Source organism: Toxotes jaculatrix, chromosome 3, assembly GCF_017976425.1.
Source record: "Toxotes jaculatrix isolate fToxJac2 chromosome 3, fToxJac2.pri, whole genome shotgun sequence".
Lineage (NCBI taxonomy): Eukaryota > Metazoa > Chordata > Actinopteri > Toxotidae > Toxotes > Toxotes jaculatrix.
Window position 1 is genome coordinate 3,618,645 of NC_054396.1, and position 12,511 is coordinate 3,631,155.

Sequence of the window (12,511 nt, forward strand, 5' to 3'; positions counted from 1 at the left end):
GTCATAGTATAGTAAGGCATCAAAATTGGCCAAAAAAAGTCATAGTATAGTAAGGCTTCAAAATTGGCCAAAAAAAGTCATACTTTAGTATGGCCTCCAAATATGCCAAAAAATGTCATAGTATAGTAAGGCTTCAAAATTGGCCAAAAAATGTCATAGTATAGTAAGGCAAAAAAATATGCCAAAAAAAGTCATGGTATAGTAAGGCTTCAAAATTGGCCAAAAAAAGTCATACTTTAGTATGGCCTCAAAATATCATAAAAAAGGTCATAGTATAGTAAGGCTTCAAAATTGGCCAAAAAAAGTCATACTTTAGTATGGCCTCAAAATATCATAAAAAAGGTCATTGTATAGTAAGTCTTCAAAATTGGCCAAAAAATGTCATAGTATAGTAAGGCTTCAAAATTGGCCAAAAAAAGTCATAGTATAGTAAGGCATCAAAATTGGCCAAAAAAAGTCATAGTATAGTAAGGCTTCAAAATTGGCCAAAAAAAGTCATACTTTAGTATGGCCTCAAAATATCATAAAAAAGGTCATTGTATAGTAAGTCTTCAAAATTGGCCAAAAAATGTCATAGTATAGTAAGGCTTCAAAATTGGCCAAAAAAAGTCATAGTATAGTAAGGCATCAAAATTGGCCAAAAAAAGTCATAGTATAGTAAGGCTTCAAAATTGGCCAAAAAAAGTCATACTTTAGTATGGCCTCAAAATATCATAAAAAAGGTCATAGTATAGTAAGGCTTCAAAATTGGCCAAAAAATGTCATAGTATAGTAAGGCTTCAAAATTGGCCAAAAAAAGTCATACTTTAGTATGGCCTCCAAATATGCCAAAAAACGTCATAGTATAGTAAGGCTTCAAAATTGGCCAAAAAAAGTCATAGTATAGTAAGGCATCAAAATTGGCCAAAAAAAGTCATACTTTAGTACGGCTTCAAAATATTATAAAAAAGGTCATAGTATAGTAAGGCTTCAAAATTGGCCAAAAAAAGTCATAGTATAGTAAGGCTTCAAAATTGGCCAAAAAAAGTCATACTTTAGTATGGCCTCAAAATATGCCAAAAAACGTCATAATATAGTAAGGCTTCAAAATTGGCCAAAAAAAGTCATAGTATAGTAAGGCTTCAAAATTGGCCAAAAAAAGTCATAGTATAGTAAGGCTTCAAAATTGGCCAAAAAAAGTCATAGCATAGTAAGGCTTCAAAATTGGCCAAAAAAACTCATACTTTAGTATGGCCTCAAAATATCATAAAAAAGGTCATAGTATAGTAAGGCTTCAAAATTGGCCAAAAAAAGTCATACTTTAGTATGGCCTCAAAATATGCCAAAAAACATCATATTATAGTAAGGCTTCAAAATTGGCCAAAAAAAGTCATAGTATAGTAAGGCTTCAAAATTGGCCAAAAAAAGTCATAGTATAGTAAGGCTTCAAAATTGGCCAAAAAAAGTCATACTTTAGTATGGCCTCAAAATATGCCAAAAAACGTCATAGTATAGTAAGGCTTCAAAATTGGCCAAAAAAAGTCATAGTATAGTAAGGCTTCAAAATTGGCCAAAAAAAGTCATAGTATAGTAAGGCTTCAAAATTGGCCAAAAAAAGTCATAGTATAGTAAGGCTTCAAAATTGGCCAAAAAAAGTCATACTTTAGTATGGCCTCAAAATATCATAAAAAAGGTCATAGTATAGTAAGGCTTCAAAATTCGCCAAAAAAAGTCATAGTATAGTAAGGCTTCAAAATTGGCCAAAAAAAGTCATAGTATAGTAAGGCTTCAAAATTGGCCAAAAAAAGTCATAGTATAGTAAGGCTTCAAAATTGGCCAAAAAAAGTCATACTTTAGTATGGCCTCAAAATATGCCAAAAAACGTCATAGTATAGTAAGGCTTCAAAATTGGCCAAAAAAAGTCATAGTATAGTAAGGCTTCAAAATTGACCAAAAAAAGTCATAGTATAGTAAGGCTTCAAAATTGACCAAAAAAATTCATACATTAGTATGGCCTCAAAATATCATAAAAAAGGTCATAGTATAGTAAGGCTTCAAAATTGGCCAAAAAATGTCATAGTATAGTAAGGCTTCAAAATTGGCCAAAAAAAGTCATACTTTAGTATGGCCTCAAAATATCATAAAAAGGTCATAGTATAGTAAGGCTTCAAAATTGGCCAAAAAAAGTCATACTTTAGTATGGCCTCAAAATATGCCAAAAAACATCATATTATAGTAAGGCTTCAAAATTGGCCAAAAAAAAGTCATAGTATAGTAAGGCTTCAAAATTGGCCAAAAAAAGTCATAGTATAGTAAGGCTTCAAAATTGGCCAAAAAAAGTCATAGTATAGTAAGGCTTCAAAATTGGCCAAAAAAACTCATACTTTAGTATGGCCTCAAAATATCATAAAAAAAGGTCATAGTATAGTAAGGCTTCAAAATTGGCCAAAAAAAGTCATACTTTAGTATGGCCTCAAAATATCATAAAAAAGGTCATAGTATAGTAAGGCTTCAAAATTGGCCAAAAAAAGTCATAGTATAGTAAGGCTTCAAAATTGGCCAAAAAAGTCATAGTATAGTAAGGCTTCAAAATTGGCCAAAAAAACTCATACTTTAGTATGGCCTCAAAATATGCCAAAAAACGTCATAGTATAGTAAGGCTTCAAAATTGGCCAAAAAAAGTCATAGTATAGTAAGGCTTCAAAATTGGCCAAAAAAAGTCATAGTATAGTAAGGCTTCAAAATTGGCCAAAAAAAGTCATAGTATAGTAAGGCTTCAAAATTGGCCAAAAAAAGTCATACTTTAGTATGGCCTCAAAATATGCCAAAAAACGTCATAGTATAGTAAGGCTTCAAAATTGGCCAAAAAAAGTCATAGTATAGTAAGGCTTCAAAATTGGCCAAAAAAAGTCATAGTATAGTAAGGCTTCAAAACTGGCCAAAAAAACTCATACTTTAGTATGGCCTAAAAATATCATAAAAAAAGGTCATAGTATAGTAAGGCTTCAAAATTGGCCAAAAAAAGTCATACTTTAGTATGGCCTCAAAATATCATAAAAAAGGTCATAGTATAGTAAGGCTTCAAAATTCGCCAAAAAAAGTCATAGTATAGTAAGGCTTCAAAATTGGCCAAAAAAAGTCATAGTATAGTAAGGCTTCAAAATTGGCCAAAAAAAGTCATACTTTAGTATGGCCTCAAAATATGCCAAAAAACGTCATAGTATAGTAAGGCTTCAAAATTGGCCAAAAAAAGTCATAGTATAGTAAGGCTTCAAAATTGACCAAAAAAAGTCATAGTATAGTAAGGCTTCAAAATTGACCAAAAAAATTCATACATTAGTATGGCCTCAAAATATCATAAAAAAGGTCATAGTATAGTAAGGCTTCAAAATTGGCCAAAAAATGTCATAGTATAGTAAGGCTTCAAAATTGGCCAAAAAAAGTCATACTTTAGTATGGCCTCAAAATATCATAAAAAGGTCATAGTATAGTAAGGCTTCAAAATTGGCCAAAAAAAGTCATACTTTAGTATGGCCTCAAAATATGCCAAAAAACATCATATTATAGTAAGGCTTCAAAATTGGCCAAAAAAAAGTCATAGTATAGCAAGGCTTCAAAATTGGCCAAAAAAAGTCATAGTATAGTAAGGCTTCAAAATTGGCCAAAAAAAGTCATAGTATAGTAAGGCTTCAAAATTGGCCAAAAAAACTCATACTTTAGTATGGCCTCAAAATATCATAAAAAAAGGTCATAGTATAGTAAGGCTTCAAAATTGGCCAAAAAAAGTCATACTTTAGTATGGCCTCAAAATATCATAAAAAAGGTCATAGTATAGTAAGGCTTCAAAATTGGCCAAAAAAAGTCATAGTATAGTAAGGCTTCAAAATTGGCCAAAAAAAGTCATAGTATAGTAAGGCTTCAAAATTGGCCAAAAAAACTCATACTTTAGTATGGCCTCAAAATATGCCAAAAAACGTCATAGTATAGTAAGGCTTCAAAATTGGCCAAAAAAAGTCATAGTATAGTAAGGCTTCAAAATTGGCCAAAAAAAGTCATAGTATAGTAAGGCTTCAAAATTGGCCAAAAAAACTCATACTTTAGTATGGCCTCAAAATATCATAAAAAAGGTCATAGTATAGTAAGGCTTCAAAATTGGCCAAAAAACCTCATACTTTAGTATGGCCTCAAAATATCATAAAAAAGGTCATAGTATAGTAAGGCTTCAAAATTGGCCAAAAAAAGTCATACTTTAGTATGGCCTCAAAATATCATAAAAAAGGTCATAGTATAGTAAGGCTTCAAAATTGGCCAAAAAAAGTCATAGTATAGTAAGGCTTCAAAATTGGCCAAAAAAAAGTCATAGTATAGTAAGGCTTCAAAATTGACCAAAAAAAGTCACAGTATAGTAAGGCTTCAAAATTGGCCAAAAAAAGTCATACTTTAGTATGGCCTCAAAATATGCCAAAAAACGTCATAGTATAGTAAGGCTTCAAAATTGGCCAAAAAAAGTCATAGTATAGTAAGGCTTCAAAATTGGCCAAAAAAAGTCATAGTATAGTAAGGCATAAAAATTGGCCAAAAAAAGTCATAGTATAGTATGGCCTCAAAATTGGCCAAAAAAAGTCATACTTTAGCATGGCCTCAAAATATCATAAAAAAAGGTCATAGTATAGTAAGGCTTCAAAATTGGCCAAAAAAAGTCATAGTATAGTAAGGCTTCAAAATTGGCCAAAAAATGTCATAGTATAGTAAGGCTTCAAAATTGGCCAAAAAAAGTCATACTTTAGTATGGCCTCAAAATATCATAAAAAAAGGTCATAGTATAGTAAGGCTTCAAAATTGGCCAAAAAAAGTCATAGTATAGTAAGGCTTCAAAATATGCCAAAAAACGTCATAGTATAGTAAGGCTTCAAAATTGGCCAAAAAAAGTCATAGTATAGTAAGGCTTCAAAATTGGCCAAAAAAAGTCATAGTATAGTAAGGCTTCAAAATTGACCAAAAAAAGTCATACATTAGTATGGCCTCAAAATATCATAAAAAAGGTCATAGTATAGTAAGGCTTCAAAATTGGCCAAAAAAAGTCATAGTATAGTAAGGCTTCAAAATTGGCCAAAAAAAGTCATAGTATAGTAAGGCTTCAAAATTGGCCAAAAAAAGTCATACTTTAGTATGGCCTCAAAATATGCCAAAAAACATCATATTATAGTAAGGCTTCAAAATTGGCCAAAAAAAGTCATAGTATAGTAAGGCTTCAAAATATGCCAAAAAAAGTCATAGTATAGTAAGGCTTCAAAATTGGCCAAAAAAAGTCATAGTATAGTAAGGCTTCAAAATTGGCCAAAAAAACTCATACTTTAGTATGGCCTCAAAATATCATAAAAAAGGTCATAGTATAGTAAGGCTTCAAAATTGGCCAAAAAAACTCATACTTTAGTATGGCCTCAAAATATCATAAAAAAGGTCATAGTATAGTAAGGCTTCAAAATTGGCCAAAAAACCTCATACTTTAGTATGGCCTCAAAATATCATAAAAAAGGTCATAGTATAGTAAGGCTTCAAAATTGGCCAAAAAAAGTCATACTTTAGTATGGCCTCAAAATATCATAAAAAAGGTCATAGTATAGTAAGGCTTCAAAATTGGCCAAAAAAAGTCATAGTATAGTAAGGCTTCAAAATTGGCCAAAAAAAAGTCATAGTATAGTAAGGCTTCAAAATTGACCAAAAAAAGTCACAGTATAGTAAGGCTTCAAAATTGGCCAAAAAAAGTCATACTTTAGTATGGCCTCAAAATATGCCAAAAAACGTCATAGTATAGTAAGGCTTCAAAATTGGCCAAAAAAAGTCATAGTATAGTAAGGCTTCAAAATTGGCCAAAAAAAGTCATAGTATAGTAAGGCATAAAAATTGGCCAAAAAAAGTCATAGTATAGTATGGCCTCAAAATATCATAAAAAAGGTCATAGTATAGTAAGGCTTCAAAATTGGCCAAAAAATGTCATAGTATAGTAAGGCTTCAAAATTGGCCAAAAAAAGTCATAGTATAGTAAGGCTTCAAAATTGGCCAAAAAAAGTCATAGTATAGTAAGGCTTCAAAATTGGCCAAAAAAAGTCATACTTTAGTATGGCCTCAAAATATCATAAAAAAAGGTCATAGTATAGTAAGGCTTCAAAATTGGCCAAAAAAAGTCATAGTATAGTAAGGCTTCAAAATTGGCCAAAAAAAGTCATAGTATAGTAAGGCTTCAAAATTGGCCAAAAAAAGTCATACTTTAGTATGGCCTCAAAATATGCCAAAAAACGTCATAGTATAGTAAGGCTTCAAAATTGGCCAAAAAAAGTCATAGTATAGTAAGGCTTCAAAATTGGCCAAAAAAAGTCATAGTATAGTAAGGCTTCAAAATTGACCAAAAAAAGTCATACATTAGTATGGCCTCAAAATATCATAAAAAAGGTCATAGTATAGTAAGGCTTCAAAATTGGCCAAAAAAAGTCATAGTATAGTAAGGCTTCAAAATTGGCCAAAAAAAGTCATAGTATAGTAAGGCTTCAAAATTGGCCAAAAAAAGTCATACTTTAGTATGGCCTCAAAATATGCCAAAAAACGTCATAATATAGTAAGGCTTCAAAATTGGCCAAAAAAAGTCATAGTATAGTAAGGCTTCAAAATTGGCCAAAAAAGTCATAGTATAGTAAGGCTTCAAAATTGACCAAAAAAATTCATACTTTAGTATGGCCTCAAAATATCATAAAAAGGTCATAGTATAGTAAGGCTTCAAAATTGGCCAAAAAAAGTCATACTTTAGTATGGCCTCAAAATATGCCAAAAAACATCATATTATAGTAAGGCTTCAAAATTGGCCAAAAAAAGTCATAGTATAGTAAGGCTTCAAAATATGCCAAAAAACGTCATAGTATAGTAAGGCTTCAAAATTGGCCAAAAAAAGTCATAGTATAGTAAGGCTTCAAAATTGGCCAAAAAAAGTCATAGTATAGTAAGGCTTCAAAACTGGCCAAAAAAACTCATACTTTAGTATGGCCTAAAAATATCATAAAAAAAGGTCATAGTATAGTAAGGCTTCAAAATTGGCCAAAAAAAGTCATACTTTAGTATGGCCTCAAAATATCATAAAAAAGGTCATAGTATAGTAAGGCTTCAAAATTGGCCAAAAAAAGTCATAGTATAGTAAGGCTTCAAAATTGGCCAAAAAAAGTCATAGTATAGTAAGGCTTCAAAATTGGCCAAAAAAAGTCATACTTTAGTATGGCCTCAAAATATGCCAAAAAACGTCATAGTATAGTAAGGCTTCAAAATTGGCCAAAAAAAGTCATAGTATAGTAAGGCATCAAAATTGGCCAAAAAAAGTCATAGTATAGTAAGGCTTCAAAATTGGCCAAAAAAAAGTCATACTTTAGTATGGCCTCAAAATATCATAAAAACGGTCATAGTATGGTAAGGCTTCAAAATTGGACAAAAAAAGTCATAGTATAGTAAGGCTTCAAAATTGGCCAAAAAAAGTCATAGTATAGTAAGGCTTCAAAATTGGCCAAAAAACGTCATACTTTAGTATGGCCTCAAAATATGCCAGAAAAAGTCATAGTATAGTAAGGCTTCAAAATTGGCCAAAAAAAGTCATACTTTAGTATGGCCTCAAAATATCATAAAAAAGGTCATAGTATAGTAAGGCTTCAGAATTGGCCAAAAAAAGTCATACTTTAGTATGGCCTCAAAATATGCCAAAAAAAGTCATAGTATAGTAAGGCTTCAAAATTGGCCAAAAAAAGTCATAGTATAGTAAGGCATCAAAATTGGCCAAAAAAAGTCATACTTTAGTACGGCCTCAAAATATTATAAAAAAGGTCATAGTATAGTAAGGCTTCAAAATTGGCCAAAAAAAGTCATACTTTAGTATGGCCTCAAAATATCATAAAAAAGGTCATAGTATAGTAAGGCTTCAAAATTGGCCAAAAAAAGTCATAGTATAGTAAGGCTTCAAAATTGGCCAAAAAAAGTCATAGTATAGTAAGGCTTCAAAATTGGCCAAAAAAAGTCATACTTTAGTATGGCCTCAAAATATGCCAAAAAACGTCATAGTATAGTAAGGCTTCAAAATTGGCCAAAAAAAGTCATAGTATAGTAAGGCATCAAAATTGGCCAAAAAAAGTCATAGTATAGTAAGGCTTCAAAATTGGCCAAAAAAAAGTCATACTTTAGTATGGCCTCAAAATATCATAAATACGGTCATAGTATGGTAAGGCTTCAAAATTGGACAAAAAAAGTCATAGTATAGTAAGGCTTCAAAATTGGCCAAAAAAAGTCATAGTATAGTAAGGCTTCAAAATTGGCCAAAAAACGTCATACTTTAGTATGGCCTCAAAATATGCCAGAAAAAGTCATAGTATAGTAAGGCTTCAAAATTGGCCAAAAAAAGTCATAGTATAGTAAGGCATAAAAATTGGCCAAAAAAAGTCATGGTATAGTAAGGCTTCAAAATTGGCCAAAAAAAGTCATACTTTAGTATGGCCTCAAAATATCATAAAAAAGGTCATAGTATAGTAAGGCTTCAGAATTGGCCAAAAAAAGTCATACTTTAGTATGGCCTCAAAATATGCCAAAAAAAGTCATAGTATAGTAAGGCTTCAAAATTGGCCAAAAAAAAGTCATACTTTAGTATGGCCTCAAAATATCATAAAAACGGTCATAGTATGGTAAGGCTTCAAAATTGGACAAAAAAAGTCATAGTATAGTAAGGCTTCAAAATTGGCCAAAAAAAGTCATAGTATAGTAAGGCTTCAAAATTGGCCAAAAAACGTCATACTTTAGTATGGCCTCAAAATATGCCAGAAAAAGTCATAGTATAGTAAGGCTTCAAAATTGGCCAAAAAAAGTCATAGTATAGTAAGGCATAAAAATTGGCCAAAAAAAGTCATGGTATAGTAAGGCTTCAAAATTGGCCAAAAAAAGTCATACTTTAGTATGGCCTCAAAATATCATAAAAAAGGTCATAGTATAGTAAGGCTTCAGAATTGGCCAAAAAAAGTCATACTTTAGTATGGCCTCAAAATATGCCAAAAAAAGTCATAGTATAGTAAGGCTTCAAAATTGGCCAAAAAAAGTCATAGTATAGTAAGGCATCAAAATTGGCCAAAAAAAGTCATACTTTAGTACGGCCTCAAAATATTATAAAAAAGGTCATAGTATAGTAAGGCTTCAAAATTGGCCAAAAAAAGTCATACTTTAGTATGGCCTCAAAATATCATAAAAAAGGTCATTGTATAGTAAGTCTTCAAAATTGGCCAAAAAATGTCATAGTATAGTAAGGCTTCAAAATTGGCCAAAAAAAGTCATAGTATAGTAAGGCATCAAAATTGGCCAAAAAAAGTCATAGTATAGTAAGGCTTCAAAATTGGCCAAAAAAAGTCATACTTTAGTATGGCCTCAAAATATCATAAAAAAGGTCATAGTATAGTAAGGCTTCAAAATTGGCCAAAAAATGTCATAGTATAGTAAGGCTTCAAAATTGGCCAAAAAAAGTCATACTTTAGTATGGCCTCCAAATATGCCAAAAAACGTCATAGTATAGTAAGGCTTCAAAATTAGCCAAAAAAAGTCATAGTATAGTAAGGCATCAAAATTGGCCAAAAAAAGTCATACTTTAGTACGGCCTCAAAATATTATAAAAAAGGTCATAGTATAGTAAGGCTTCAAAATTGGCCAAAAAAAGTCATAGCATAGTAAGGCTTCAAAATTGGCCAAAAAAACTCATACTTTAGTATGGCCTCAAAATATCATAAAAAAGGTCATAGTATAGTAAGGCTTCAAAATTGGCCAAAAAAAGTCATACTTTAGTATGGCCTCAAAATATCATAAAAAGGTCATAGTATAGTAAGGCTTCAAAATTGGCCAAAAAAAGTCATACTTTAGTATGGCCTCAAAATATGCCAAAAAACATCATATTATAGTAAGGCTTCAAAATTGGCCAAAAAAAGTCATAGTATAGTAAGGCTTCAAAATTGGCCAAAAAAAGTCATACTTTAGTATGGCCTCAAAATATGCCAAAAAACGTCATAGTATAGTAAGGCTTCAAAATTGGCCAAAAAAAGTCATAGTATAGTAAGGCTTCAAAATTGGCCAAAAAAAGTCATAGTATAGTAAGGCTTCAAAACTGGCCAAAAAAACTCATACTTTAGTATGGCCTAAAAATATCATAAAAAAAGGTCATAGTATAGTAAGGCTTCAAAATTGGCCAAAAAAAGTCATACTTTAGTATGGCCTCAAAATATGCCAAAAAACGTCATAGTATAGTAAGGCTTCAAAATTGGCCAAAAAAAGTCATAGTATAGTAAGGCTTCAAAATTGGCCAAAAAAAGTCATAGTATAGTAAGGCTTCAAAATTGACCAAAAAAATTCATACATTAGTATGGCCTCAAAATATCATAAAAAAGGTCATAGTATAGTAAGGCTTCAAAATTGGCCAAAAAATGTCATAGTATAGTAAGGCTTCAAAATTGGCCAAAAAAAGTCATACTTTAGTATGGCCTTAAAATATCATAAAAAGGTCATAGTATAGTAAGGCTTCAAAATTGGCCAAAAAAAGTCATACTTTAGTATGGCCTCAAAATATGCCAAAAAACATCATATTATAATAAGGCTTCAAAATTGGCCAAAAAAAGTCATAGTATAGTAAGGCTTCAAAATTGGCCAAAAAAAGTCATAGTATAGTAAGGCTTCAAAATTGGCCAAAAAAAGTCATAGTATAGTAAGGCTTCAAAATTGGCCAAAAAAACTCATACTTTAGTATGGCCTCAAAATATCATAAAAAAAGGTCATAGTATAGTAAGGCTTCAAAATTGGCCAAAAAAAGTCATACTTTAGTATGGCCTCAAAATATCATAAAAAAGGTCATAGTATAGTAAGGCTTCAAAATTGGCCAAAAAAAGTCATAGTATAGTAAGGCTTCAAAATTGGCCAAAAAAAGTCATACTTTAGTATGGCCTCAAAATATCATAAAAAAGGTCATAGTATAGTAAGGCTTCAAAATTGGCCAAAAAAAGTCATAGTATAGTAAGGCTTCAAAATTGGCCAAAAACAAGTCATAGTATAGTAAGGCTTCAAAATTGGCCAAAAAAAGTCATACTTTAGTATGGCCTTAAAATATCATAAAAAAGGTCATAGTATAGTAAGGCTTCAAAATTGGCCAAAAAATGTCATAGTATAGTAAGGCTTCAAAATTGGCCAAAAAAAGTCATACTTTAGTATGGCCTCAAAATATGCCAAAAAACATCATATTATAGTAAGGCTTCAAAATTGGCCAAAAAAAGTCATAGTATAGCAAGGCTTCAAAATTGGCCAAAAAAAGTCATACTTTAGTATGGCCTCAAAATATCATAAAAAAGGTCATAGTATAGTAAGGCTTCAAAATTGGCCAAAAAAAGTCATAGTATAGTAAGGCTTCAAAATTGGCCAAAAAAAGTCATACTTTAGTATGGCCTCAAAATATCATAAAAAAGGTCATTGTATAGTAAGTCTTCAAAATTGGCCAAAAAATGTCATAGTATAGTAAGGCTTCAAAATTGGCCAAAAAAAGTCATAGTATAGTAAGGCATCAAAATTGGCCAAAAAAAGTCATAGTATAGTAAGGCTTCAAAATTGGCCAAAAAAAGTCATACTTTAGTATGGCCTCAAAATATCATAAAAAAGGTCATAGTATAGTAAGGCTTCAAAATTGGCCAAAAAATGTCATAGTATAGTAAGGCTTCAAAATTGGCCAAAAAAAGTCATACTTTAGTATGGCCTCCAAATATGCCAAAAAACGTCATAGTATAGTAAGGCTTCAAAATTAGCCAAAAAAAGTCATAGTATAGTAAGGCATCAAAATTGGCCAAAAAAAGTCATACTTTAGTACGGCCTCAAAATATTATAAAAAAGGTCATAGTATAGTAAGGCTTCAAAATTGGCCAAAAAAAGTCATAGCATAGTAAGGCTTCAAAATTGGCCAAAAAAACTCATACTTTAGTATGGCCTCAAAATATCATAAAAAAGGTCATAGTATAGTAAGGCTTCAAAATTGGCCAAAAAAAGTCATACTTTAGTATGGCCTCAAAATATCATAAAAAGGTCATAGTATAGTAAGGCTTCAAAATTGGCCAAAAAAAGTCATAGTATAGTAAGGCTTCAAAATTGGCCAAAAACAAGTCATAGTATAGTAAGGCTTCAAAATTGGCCAAAAAAAGTCATACTTTAGTATGGCCTCAAAATATCATAAAAAAGGTCATAGTATAGTAAGGCTTCAAAATTGGCCAAAAAATGTCATAGTATAGTAAGGCTTCAAAATTGGCCAAAAAAAGTCATACTTTAGTATGGCCTCAAAATATCATAAAAAGGTCATAGTATAGTAAGGCTTCAAAATTGGCCAAAAAAAGTCATACTTTAGTATGGCCTCAAAATATGCCAAAAAAACATCATATTATAGTAAGGCTTCAAAATTGGCCAAAAAAAGTCATAGTATAGCAAGGCTTCAAAATTGGCCAAAAAA